This window comes from Otolemur garnettii, unplaced genomic scaffold, assembly GCF_000181295.1.
Source record: "Otolemur garnettii isolate 467f Iridium unplaced genomic scaffold, OtoGar3 scaffold00198, whole genome shotgun sequence".
NCBI lineage: Eukaryota > Metazoa > Chordata > Mammalia > Primates > Galagidae > Otolemur > Otolemur garnettii.
In genome coordinates this window covers 1,482,928-1,494,979 of record NW_003852593.1, presented here as the reverse complement: position 1 = coordinate 1,494,979, position 12,052 = coordinate 1,482,928, and the positions used below count along the sequence as shown (strand labels likewise).

Sequence of the window (12,052 nt, the reverse complement as noted above, 5' to 3'; positions counted from 1 at the left end):
AAAAAAAAAAAGAAACGTGGGGTAAAGGCTGGGCACAACGGCTCATGCCCATACCCCAGGACTCTGGGAGGTCCAGGCAAGAGCTGAAGGCAGGAGGATCCCTTCAGTTCAGGAGTTCAAGACCAGCCTGAGCAAGAGCAAGACCTCACCTCTACTAAAAACAGAAAAGGTTGGCTCAGCGCCCATAGCTCAGTGGTTAGGGCGCCAGCCACACACACCAGGGCTGGAGGGTTTGAACCCAGCCTGGCCTGCTAAACAACAATGACAACTGCAACAAAAAAATAGCTGGGCATTATGGCGGGTGTCTGTAATCCCAGGTACTTGGGAAGCTGAGGCAAAAGAATCACTTAATTCCAAGAGTTTGAGGTTGCTGTGAGCTGTGATGCTGATACTGGACAGGTGGCGCCCCAGCCAGCTCAACTGAGCAGGGCTGGAGGACCTGCCACCTCGTCTTGGCAGTGCTGGTGGCGGCAGCCAGCAGAGGAACCAGCAGGCTGGAGCTAAGGGGGCGGGGGGTGAGGAGGGGCGGCAGCTCTGCTCCCCAACTGGAGGCACCAGACACAATAGGGAGAAGACACTGGCACGTCCTCTTCTTCCAGTGCATCCCTGATTGGTCCATTTTCAAAACCTGCTCCTGACTGGTCTGTTTTCAGGACCCAAAAGCTCATTGGACAAGTGCCCCTATACAAGCCCCTGAGCAGAGACCTCTGACGGAGAGAGAGGAGAAGACCAAGAGCTGTAACACTTGTACAAAACCTATCTTATCCTGCTCTGCAAGGAGGTTTGGCTCTTTGTGAGAGCTGTAATACCTGGTGAATAACACCTAACTTACTGTTGATCCTGCAGTCCGTCGAATCATTCATCAAATCGTCGAGACCAAGAGTCTGAAAATCCAGTATCAAAATTCCAGTATCAGTGCTACAGCACTCTACTGAAGTTGACTCTGTCTCAAATAAATAAATAAATAAAATAGAAATAGAAAAAGTAGCTGGGCGTTGTGGTGGGCACTTGTAGTCCCAGCTACCAAGGAAGCTGAAATAAGAGGATCACTTGAGGCCAGAAATTTGAGGTTGTTGTGAGCTATGCTGAGGCTCTAGACTCAATCTCTAAATAAATAAATATTAATATAAATCATCAGCCCCCAAAGAGCCAAAATCCCAGGAAGTGCTCCCAAATGAGCACAATCACTGCCTTCAGAGCATGGCCTAAAGTATTCATGGTATGCAGCCAACCTAATTTTCCAACTCACTCCTCCACTTTCTCCAGTCATTGTGTTCATATGTGCTCCTTAAAAAAATCATCTTGCAGTGCAAAACTCCACAGGGTTTATGAGGGAAAAATGGAAATTTGGGGCACAGCACTCAAAACCTTTGTCAGTGGCACACACAAAATAATCCAGTGAAAATGGCAGCAGCACAGTGCTCAATGTGTTAAATGGTTAAGAAACACAACTGACAGACTGTGGTACTCACCTTGTGAAGGGAGGCCCTAAAGCTTACTTGTGGAAATGGGCAGGGTTGAGAAGTGGCATCAGATGTGTACGGATGGGCGCACATGTGAAGCCAACTGAGCTAGCTGGTGGATGGCTTGGTTCACGTCTGGGTTTACCTAGTATGTCTCACAGATGAAACTGCACAGCAGGCTGGGCTCAGTAGCTCACGCCTGTAATCCCAGCACTCTGGGAGGCTGAGGCAGGTGGATTGCTTGAGCTCATAGGTTTGAGACCAGCCTGAGTCAAGAGTGAGCCTTGTCTCTAAAAATAGCTGAGCGTTGTGGCGGGTGCCTGTTGTCCCAGGTACTTGGGAGGCTAAGGCAAAAGGATCACTTGAGCCCAGGAGTTTGAGGCTGCTATAAGCTATGACACCACAGCACTCTACCATGGGTGACAAAGTGAGATTCTTGTCTCAAAAAACAAAAAAAAGAAAAGAAAAAAAGAAAAAGAAAAAAGAGGAATCTGCACAGCCGACTAAAAATTCCCATTATATTCAAGTTGTTCCTTAACATTATCAACCTCAATGAAATCAATTCATGCTTCCAAACCAGCACTGGAAGCAGAACAACAACAGAAGCAAAACTGTGCTTCACTGCAGGCACCCAGGATGCCAGTCCTCCATTCCAGGTTCTCTCTTACAATACTGGATATGTGGTCAAGGGCCTGCCATTTCTACCCTACTTTTGAGGAATTTCTGCCCATGCTTCAAGTACCTCAAAAGATACTTCCATTTCTCTCGCTTCTTCCAGTCCTGATTTAACCTTTTCTTCTACTGCACTTCCTTATCATGTAACTTTAAATCAGTTATTTATCATGGCATCCCCTCCTCTTAGCTCAGCACTTAGGACAAACATGGAAATAAGCAAGGATTGAATTCTATTGAATTAAATTATCAAAGTCATAAGTTGTTTGAAAGAGATAGCAGGATGTCTTTGAGAAAGAAAAATAAAAGAATTTCAGAGATGGGGGAAATGGAGGCTTCACATTGTAAGTTAAAATAGTCACGAAAAAGAAACAAAGGCAAGGCAGCACCCCGTAGTTCAGTGGGTAGGGTGCCAGCCACATAACACCCTAGGCTGACAGGTTCGAACCTGCCTGGGCCAGCTAAAATCAACAATGACAACAAGCAACAATAACAACAAAAATAAACAAAGGGAGACTTAAAAACAGATGATCTTAGCCCATGCCTGCAGTCTCATCTATTCTGGAGGTAGAGGCAGGAGGCTGGCTTGAGCCCAAGAGTTCAAGGCTGTAGTGCACTATGACTATGTCTGTGAAGAGCCACTGCACTCCAGCCTAGGCAACATAGTGAGACCCTGACTCTTTTTTTTTTTTTTTTTTTTTGAGACAGAGCCTCAAGCTGTCTCCCTGGGTAGAGTGCCGTGGCATTACAGCTCACAGCAACCTCCAACTCCTGGGCTCAAGCGAGTCTCCTGCCTCCGCCTCCCAAGTAGCTGGGACCACAGGCGCCCGCCACAACGCCTGGCTATTTTTTGGTTGCAGCCGTCATTGTTGTTTGGCGGGTCCAGGCTCGGGATTCGAACCCGCCACCTTAGGTGTACGTGGCTGGTGCCTTAGCCAGTTGAGCTATAGGCGCCGAGCCGAGACCCTGACTCTTAAGTAAAATAACAGATGATCATCGTGGCAAACAGGAGAGAACATCTCTACCTGAAGTATTTTCAACTTGCAAGTAGGAGGCCAGAATAAACACTGGAAGGCATCAAGAAGGTACTTAGGAGGCAAATCTCAGAACAAGTTACAAAGAACACAGCCACAACAAGCCACAGAATTTAGCAAAAGTTTGGCCAAAGAGGTGGGTTGCAGCAGACACCCAGAGGCCCTAAGACTACTTTCCCTAGCTGAAAAGAAAGGGGCAAACTCAGGAACAGCAACTAGAGTCTTCAGGAATATAACAGTCACTGAGAATCCACTAAATTCTTTGACAGTATTTATAATCAGATCCTTCTTGGGTAAAAATAAAATATCCCCATTTCGTAAGTTTTATTTATTTATTTATTGTAGAGACAACAGTTTCACGTTATTACCCACAGTAGAGTGCTGTGGCATCACACAGCTCACAGCAACCTCCAACTCCTGGGCTTAGGCAATTCCCTTGCCTTAGTCTCCTGAGTAGCTGGGACTACAGGTGCCAGCCACAACACCCGGCTATTTTTGGTTGCAGTTTCAGGGCCAGGTTTGAACCCACCACCCTGGGTATATGGGGCTGGAGGCCCTACTCAATGAGCCACAGGCACTGCCTATTGTAAGTTTCATTTTTACCATTTTATATGAAACTGCTAGATACATGTGCACCTTAAAAAAAAAAAAAATCTTTCCAGTGCAAAAAAAGTGAATGACACAGCAAAACCCAACAAAAGGAACACATCTGTAGAGGTTAAGATGCTAGCTTTGCTCACTAATTGTGTGACCCCAGGCAAGTGGCTCTGTTCTCCTTGTGCCTCATGATAAGTAATATGGAGCTAACCACAACTACTTGATAGGTGGTTCTGTAAGAGACAGTATTAAGTAAGGACTTATTCAACAGGAGATATATCACACACCCAAAGGTAACTTCTTTTTTTTTTTTTTTGAGGAGATAGAGGCTCAAGCTATCCCCCTTGGTAGAGTGCTGTGGCATCACAGCTCACAGCAACCTTCAACTCCTGGGCTCAAGCGAGTCTCCTGCCTCAGCCTCCTGAGTAGCTGGGACCACAGGTGCCCGCCACCACGCCTGGCTATTTTTTTGGTTGCAGCCATCGTTGTTTGGCAGGCCCAGGCTGGATTCGAACCCGCCACCTCAGGTGTATGTGGTTGGCGCCTTAGTCACTTGAGCCACAGGTGCCAAGCCACACCAAAGGTAACTTCTATAGACAACTAAGTCACATTCCCAGCTCCAGAAAAAAATTGCTACACAGGCGTATTTGAGATACTGTGGTTCAGTTCCAGACCATTACAATAAGGCAACTATTGTAAAAGTCCTGTGAAGTTTTTTGGTTTCCCAGGACATATAACTGTTCACACTATACTGAAGTCTATCATAAAAACAACACACATACTTTAATTAAAAATACAGAACCTCTGTAAGTTGACCATCCAAGGGACCATAAAAAAACCGATCAACACACACAGAGGTGGTCAACACAAGGAACTAGGCCTATTATACTAATACATACATGTGGTGCATGTCTGGTCTATGAAAATTAGGTCGACTTAGGGAGTGGTCAATGTGAGGAGGTGGGCAGCTATGGAGGTTCTACTGTACTTTATTGGCAAAAAAAAGTGCAATCATCTGATGTTCACAGCATCTTCACTAAGAGTAGATTCTATCTCAAACGATCACTTTGCCTACCCATTAGAAGCAACTCCTCATCTGTTCAGGTTTCATCATGAGATTGCTGCAGTTCAGTCACATCTTCAGACTCCACCTCTAATTCTAGTTCTCTTGCCATGCTCACCATATCCTTCTCTGAAGTCTTGAAACCCTCAAGGTCACCCTTGAGGGTTGGAATCTACTTTTCCAAACTCTTGTTCATCATGGTATTTTGACCTCCTCCCAGACTTGAGTATTCTTTGTTGCCCTTGGTAGAGTGCCGTAGCATCACAGCTCACAGCAACCTCCAGCTCTTGGGCTTAGGCAATTCTCTTGTCTCAGCCTCTCGCCCAGCAATTTGGCCAGGGATGGGTTCAAACCTACCACCCTCAGTATATGATGAGGGCACCCTACTCAGTGAGCCACAGGCACCACCCGTTGAGTGTTCTTAATGGTATCTGCAATGGTGAATTATTTCCAGGTTTTCTATTTATATTGCCCAGATCCATCAGAATAAACACGGTATGTGGCAGCTATAACCTTACAAAACATATTTCTTAAGATTTAAAAATCAAAAAACCTCTTTGATCCACAGGCTGCAAAATAAATGTTTATTTATGCTACCAGTCATGAAAACAATTTCCTTATATCTCTCCATCAAAGCTCTTAGGTGACTAGGTACGAAAATGAACAGTAATTTTTTGAAAGAAATATTTTTTTCTGAGCAGTTCTCAACAATGGGCTTTAAATATTCAGTAAACCATGTTATTATTAAAAGATACACTGTCGGCTTGGCGCCTGTGGCTCAATTGGCTAAGGCGCCAGCCACATACACCTAAGGTGGCAGGTTCAAATCCCCAGCCCGGGCCTGCCAAACAACAATGATGGCTGCAACCAAAAGAAAATGGCCAGGCGTTATGGCGGGCGCCTGTAGTCCCAGCTACTTGGGAGGCTGAGGCAGGAGACTCGCTTGAGCCCAGGAGTTGGAGGTTGCTGTGAGCTGTGATGCCATGGCACTCTATCCAGGGGGATAGCTTGAGACTCTATCTCAAAAAAAAAAAAAAAAAAAAAAAAAAAGATACACTGTCATTTAGGCCTTGTTGGTCCATTATGGAGCACAGGCAGAATAAATTTAGCATAATTCTTAAGTACCCTAGTATTTTCAGAATAATTCTAAATGAGCACCGGCTTTAACTTAAAAGTCACCAGCTGCATTAGCCACTAACAAGCTTTGAAGGCAGGCCTTGACTTCTCTTTAGCTATAAAAATCCTACATGGCATCTCCTTCCCATATAAAAGCTGTTTCTTCGAAAATCTGTTCATACAGCCACTTTCATCAATGATCTTAGCTAGATCTACATAACTTGCTGCAGGTTCTATCAGCACTTGTTCCTTCACCTTGCACGTTTGTTATAAAAACAGCTTCTTTCCTCAAACCTCAGGAACCGACCTCTGCTAACTTCAAACTTGTCTCCTGCAATTTCTTCACTCAGCCTTCAAAGAATTAAAGAGAATTAGGGCCTTGCTCTGGATTAGGCTTTGGCTAATGTCCTGGCTGGTTTGATTGGTCAATAATAAGGCTATTTCTCTTTCAACTAATGATATGTTCCCTAGAAAAACACTTTTAATTTTCTTCAAGAACTTTTCCTTTGCATTCACAACTTGGCTAAATAGCATAAGACGCCTCCCTTTTGGCCTATCTCAACTTCGGACAGATCTTCCTCACTAAGCATAATCACTTTTACTTTTGATTTAAAGACATGAATTTGAACACTTAGAGGTAATTGTAGGATTATTAAATGGCCTAAATTAAATATTGTTGTGGTTCAGGACATAGAAAAGCCTGAGAAGAATAGGAAAGTCTGAAGAAGTCAGAATACCCATTTATCCAGTGGAGCAGTCAGAATACACATATATGGATTAAGTTTGCCATCTTAAGTGGGCATAGTTCGTGGCACCCCATAACAAAACAGTGAAAGCACATTTAGTAAGAATAACATGGAGTCAGGCAGGCTAGGGCAGACATGACACAGCTGCTCTGGTCAATTTAGGTCCTGCCTGACCTTGCCCCCATCTCTGTTCTTACTATTTTGTAAATTTGGCTTCCACCCTAAAGATGCCTATCTGGAATAGTTTAGGGGGATTGATTTAGGAGATTAACTTTTGAATTGGAATGGTGCAAAAGATCACTGAGTTATGCTGATTATTCTTTAAAATAAGGGTTAATGTGATTTTTGCTTTGAACTTTTATGTATAATACTGTAATTTTGGAAATGGAAGAATAGAACAGTTCTGGAGAGGCTTCTCTCACTGTTCTGAATCCCCGTCTTCTGACAAATAAGGTTTGGTGGACCTATCCCCATCTCTGCATATTGGCTGACAGTGAGAGGCGGCTGGACCCTCTTCGTCCAGTAATAATAGTAATATCAAAGATTACTGATTACAAGTCAAAACAGGCATAAAAATAATGAAAAAGTCTGAAATACTGTGAACCACCAAAATGTGACAGAGACACAGTAAGCACATGCTGTTAGAAAATGGCACCTACCACAAACCTTCAACTTGTTTTTAAAAAAAAAAACCCACAATGTCTGTAAAGTGCAATTAACAAATGAAGTATTCCTGTGTTCTGATTGCAGGGATTATTTCTCATTTCCTTCACCCTTACTCACCTCCAGAAGACAAACACCACAACTTTTTGAGAAAGAGTCTTGCTGCCACCCCAGCTACAATGCAGTGGTGTGATCACAGTTCAGTACAACCTCAAACTCCTGGCACAAGTGACCCTCCCAAGTAGCTGGGACTAAAGAAACCACTGCACCAGGCTAATTTTTCTATTTTTAGTAAAAATGGGGTCTCACTCTCCCTCAGGCTGGTCTCAAACTCCTGAGCTCAAGAGATCTCCCACTTCAGCATTCCAGAATGCTAGGATTACAGATTGTGACCCACACCACCTGGCTACAAAAACTATTTTGTGGGAGGCGCCTGTGGCTTAGTGAGTGGGGCTCTGGCCCCATATACTGAGGGTGGTGGGTTCAAACCTGGCCCTGGCCAAAAGGCAGCAAAAAAATAGCCGGGCACTGTGGCAGGCCCCTGTAGTCTCAGCTGCCTCGGAGGCTGAGGCAAGAGACTCGCCTAGGCCCAAAAGGAGGAGGTTGCTGCGAGCTATGATGCCACTGGCACTCTACCCAGGGTGACAAAGTAAGACTCTGTCTCTAAAAAAATAAAATAGAATAAAAAAACTATTTTGTTCATTGCTAAATCCCAAGAAGAAAGTTTGACATCCACTGACCAACTTAGAATACTGCCGTATTGTGTGGGCATAGTTCATGGCACCCCACAACAAACAGTGAAAACACATGTAGTGAGAATAACATGGAGTCAGACAGCCAACAAAGAATACTGCAACATCTGCACTGTTGTTTTTTTTTTTTTTTTTTTTTTGTAGAGACAAGAGTCTCACTTTATTACCCTCGGTAGAGTGCAATGGCGTCGAACAGCTCACAGCAACCTACAACTCCTGGGTTTAGGCGATTTTCTTGCCTCAGCCTCCTGAGTAGCTGGGACTACAGGCACCCACCACAATGCCCAGCTATTTTTTGTTGCAGTTTGGCCAGGGATGGGTTTAAACCCACTAGCCTCAGTATATGGGGCCGGTGCCCTACTCACCGAGCCACAGGTGCCACCCAACGTCTGAATTGTTTTTTTTTTTAAGACAGAGCCTCAAGCTGTCCCCCTGAGTAGAGTGCCATGGCATCACAGCTCACAGCAACCTCCAACTCCTGGGCTCAAGCGAGTCTCCTGCCTTCGCCTCAAAGTAGCTGGGATCACAGGGGCCCACCACAACGCCTGGTTATTTTTTTTGGTTGCAGCTATCATTGTTGTTTGGCAGACCCAGGCTGGATTCGAACCTGCCACCTTAGGTGTATGCGGCTGGCACCTTAGCCACTTGAGCCACAGGCGCCGAGCCATCTGCATTGTTAAAGAGGGCAAAAAATCATATTCATTTTCTATACGATGCATGGATACACACACATTGTAAAAAGGTAGAAAGTTTACACATGGCATTAAAATTTCATGAAAGAGGCGGTGCCTGTGGCTCAAAGGAGTAGGGTGCTGGCCCCATATGCTGGAGGTAGTGGGTTCAAACCCAGCCTCGGCCAAAAACTGCAAAAAAAAAAAAAAAAAAAATCACGAAAAGGAATGACCAGGAAAACAACGTCTAAAAAGCTCCTCACAAAAGTGGTACTTTAAGAAAAGCTGATATAGCCGGGCATTGTGGCAGGCACCTGTAGTCCCATCCATCTACTTGGGAGGCTGAGGCAGGAGGATCACTTGAGCCCAGGAGTTTGAGGTTGCTGTTAACTATGGCGCTATAGCACTCTACCTAGGGTAACAAAGCGTGACTCTGGGGGGGGGGGACAAAAAATAAAAAGGTTCATAAACACTGTATTAAAATAAGATTTTTGAATCAGAGTTGGAGGTTCAAGTTCAGGTAATACAAAATTCAGTAATATATCTTTCCCACTTGATTGTTCCTATTTCACCTTGAACTCATAGGTAAAACTGAACCCAATGTCTCCCTATCCATTACAAAGCAAATCACCACCATGTAACAATATTCAGCCATGAAAAGATGGAGATTTTGTTTTGTTTTGTTTTTGAGACAGAGCCTCAAGCTGTTGTTGCCCTGGGTAGAGTGCCATGGCATCACAGCTCACAACAACCTCCAACTCCTGGGCTCAAGCCAGTCTCCTGCCTCTGCCTTCCAAGTAGCTGGGATGACAGGCGCCCACCACAACGCCTGGCTATTTTTTGGTTGCAGCCGTAATTGTTGTTTGGCGGGCCCAGGCTAGATTCAAACCCGCCAGCTCAGGTGTATGTGGCTGGCACCTTGGCCATTTGAGCCACAGGCACTGAGCCAAGATGGAGACTTTGTAATAATAACCTGGATGGATTTGGAGAATGCTCTCCTAAGTAGCACAGGAATGTTAAAACAAGCATTGCAACCATTAAATACTAAGTTGAAATCAATGAATTAACAACCAGCGCTCACTGGAGAGAAAAAATTAAATTCAAGAAGGGAGGAGAGCATTAGCCAAGTTCCCACCCAAAGGCAAACAATGCACCATATGTGGCACGTTTCCTGGGTTAAGAAAACTACAACTGGGACTTTACCTTACACGTAACCTAATCCTATGTACCCTCGTATTATTCTGAAATAAGTTAAAAAAAAAAAACAAAAAAGCAAATTACCAGGAAAAACAACAAAAGATTCCCTTCAACAGCTCTATCTTTCATTGTTAGTACCCCCAGAACTCCAGTCACTGAACTTAGAGGTCAGCTCCTGCAGTCAGGAACTAGACTCGATCCACCTACTAGTTGTCTGTGTGACCTTGAGTAGACCACTTGACCTTTCTGGGCCCGTCCCTGCAACCAGTTGCACAGCCTAAGCTTCATTCAAGGATCTATAGCTGAATGACTCCCTAGAACTTGGTACAGAAGCCCAACAGAGATTAAGACCGTGAACATCCGTGGAAACCAACAAGTATAAAACAGAAACAGTTACAAACAAAAACAGCTTGCCCGAGCTCCATCTTCCCCCTCCTCTCTCGATCAATCAAGAGATGAAAAAATGGTGTTCAATAGGTACTGTGTTTGGTGTCTAGAGAATCCAATCTTTGTACACCTATCAGCGTGGGCGATAGGAAGATGAAGGGACCCAGAGGTGGAGGGCTGGGCAGCAGGCCTCTCGGCCACAATTTCACCCACGACCAGGCCGGGAAGCACACCCGGAAGCGGAGGCCCTACAAAGTTCTAGATCTGCAGCTCAGTGCTCCCAAAGTTAGGCCTTCATCCCTTCTCAGGCCCATCTCAGCCGAGAAAAAGCTCCGCCACGCGGCCCCGGCGCCTGGCAAACTCGCAGGCCTCACGACGGTCGGGCGGCCGCGCGAACACACAAAGGAGGCGGCGGCGTCAGCAGAGAACAAAAACCTTGCCCCGTCTTACCCCGAACCCGAGCGCTGACTGTCCGAGTGACCTTGGGCGCGTTCCAGCCCCTCCCCGAGCCTCAGTTTCCCTTCGCAGGTTACCCACTATGTCTTGCAGCCGCAACTCGCCTGGGTGAGCCAAAACCAAGACACTTCCCAATTTCCGTTGCCCACGCCAAGCTGGGCTTGGTACACCCGCGTGGACGGCGGTGCGGACCAGGCAGAGCTGGCCAGAGGTCCCAGCGAGGCCCCGCCGCGCTACGGGGCCTCAGCCCGGTTGAGCCGCGCAAGACGGTTCCCCGTGCGGAGGGCGCCAAAGGCCTCTGCAGGCCGCAAAGCGGCCTAAGTCCCGCATCAGCCCGGGCCCCAACCTGCCGTACCCTTTCTGAGAAGCCTGGCCTTACCCAGAGCCGGCCTGGTCCGCCGCCGCCGCCGCCGCCGCCAAAGCTCTTCAAAGAGGAAGCACCTTTCCAAATCGTGTAGAACGCCTCAAGCAAGACGCCGCCGCCTCAACAGCAACCCACTTCCGCTCCGGGGTCCGTGGCACCGCCCCCTGCGTGTCCCCATTGGCCCCCGCTGCCCCTACTTCAGCGGTCCGTCTGTTAGGGAGGCATATTTTCAATCCTATTGGACAAGAAAACCATCTATTCCCACTTTGAAACGCGCCTCTTTCCGGCCCCGCCCACGGTGGGGCGTTGGCCCTCCCGGCTTCCCGCGAGAGGAGCTGCCGGCACGCTCTTCCCGCAGAGCCTCTCGGGAGTTGTGGTCTGAGCACAGCCATGGTGCCTGGCGCGCGGCGGCACCTAACAGCTAGGGTGCTGCGGGGGCCAGCCCGCGTATGGTCCCCCGTTTATAGGTGACGACCCGCCCCTGAGGCACATCAGCTGCTCTGCCCCGGGCCAGACGCAGCCAGCCATTCCGCGCCCCTCTTTGGGATGGCGTTTCCCCGCCTGTGAAAGAAGCCTTTGGGAAGAGCGTGCCCAGGACCCAGGGTGTCTGACAACCGGCTGCAAACCAGGCCCAGCGCCTTTCAGCTCCGCCTCGGGCCGGGGCCTAGGCCAAGTGTGTCGTCCGACCCTACGAATGCCTGGTCCTGGGACTCTTCTCTGGGGCCTGATGATGGGGACCTAAGGAAAGCACAGCTTGTCCTTTCAACCAGCATGTCTGGGAGGTCTCCCTGAGGAAGCAACCTTGGAGCTTAGCCAAGTCCAGAACCTGGGGAGGGAAAATGGGGAAGAGACTGCCCCTCGTGCCAGGAGC

The 12,052-nt window shown here is 47.1% G+C and overlaps 1 protein-coding gene across 1 annotated transcript in view; it reads right to left on the bottom strand.

The window, feature by feature from the left end:
- RNF4 (ring finger protein 4) overlaps positions 1–11,284 on the bottom strand; it is a 27,426-nt gene extending 16,142 nt beyond the window's left edge. The window contains exon 1 of the mRNA XM_003801129.3: positions 11,197–11,284. The gene's annotated coding sequence lies outside the window, so the exon portion shown is untranslated. The remainder of the gene's footprint in view (positions 1–11,196) is intronic.
- Positions 11,285–12,052: the final 768 nt, after the last annotated feature.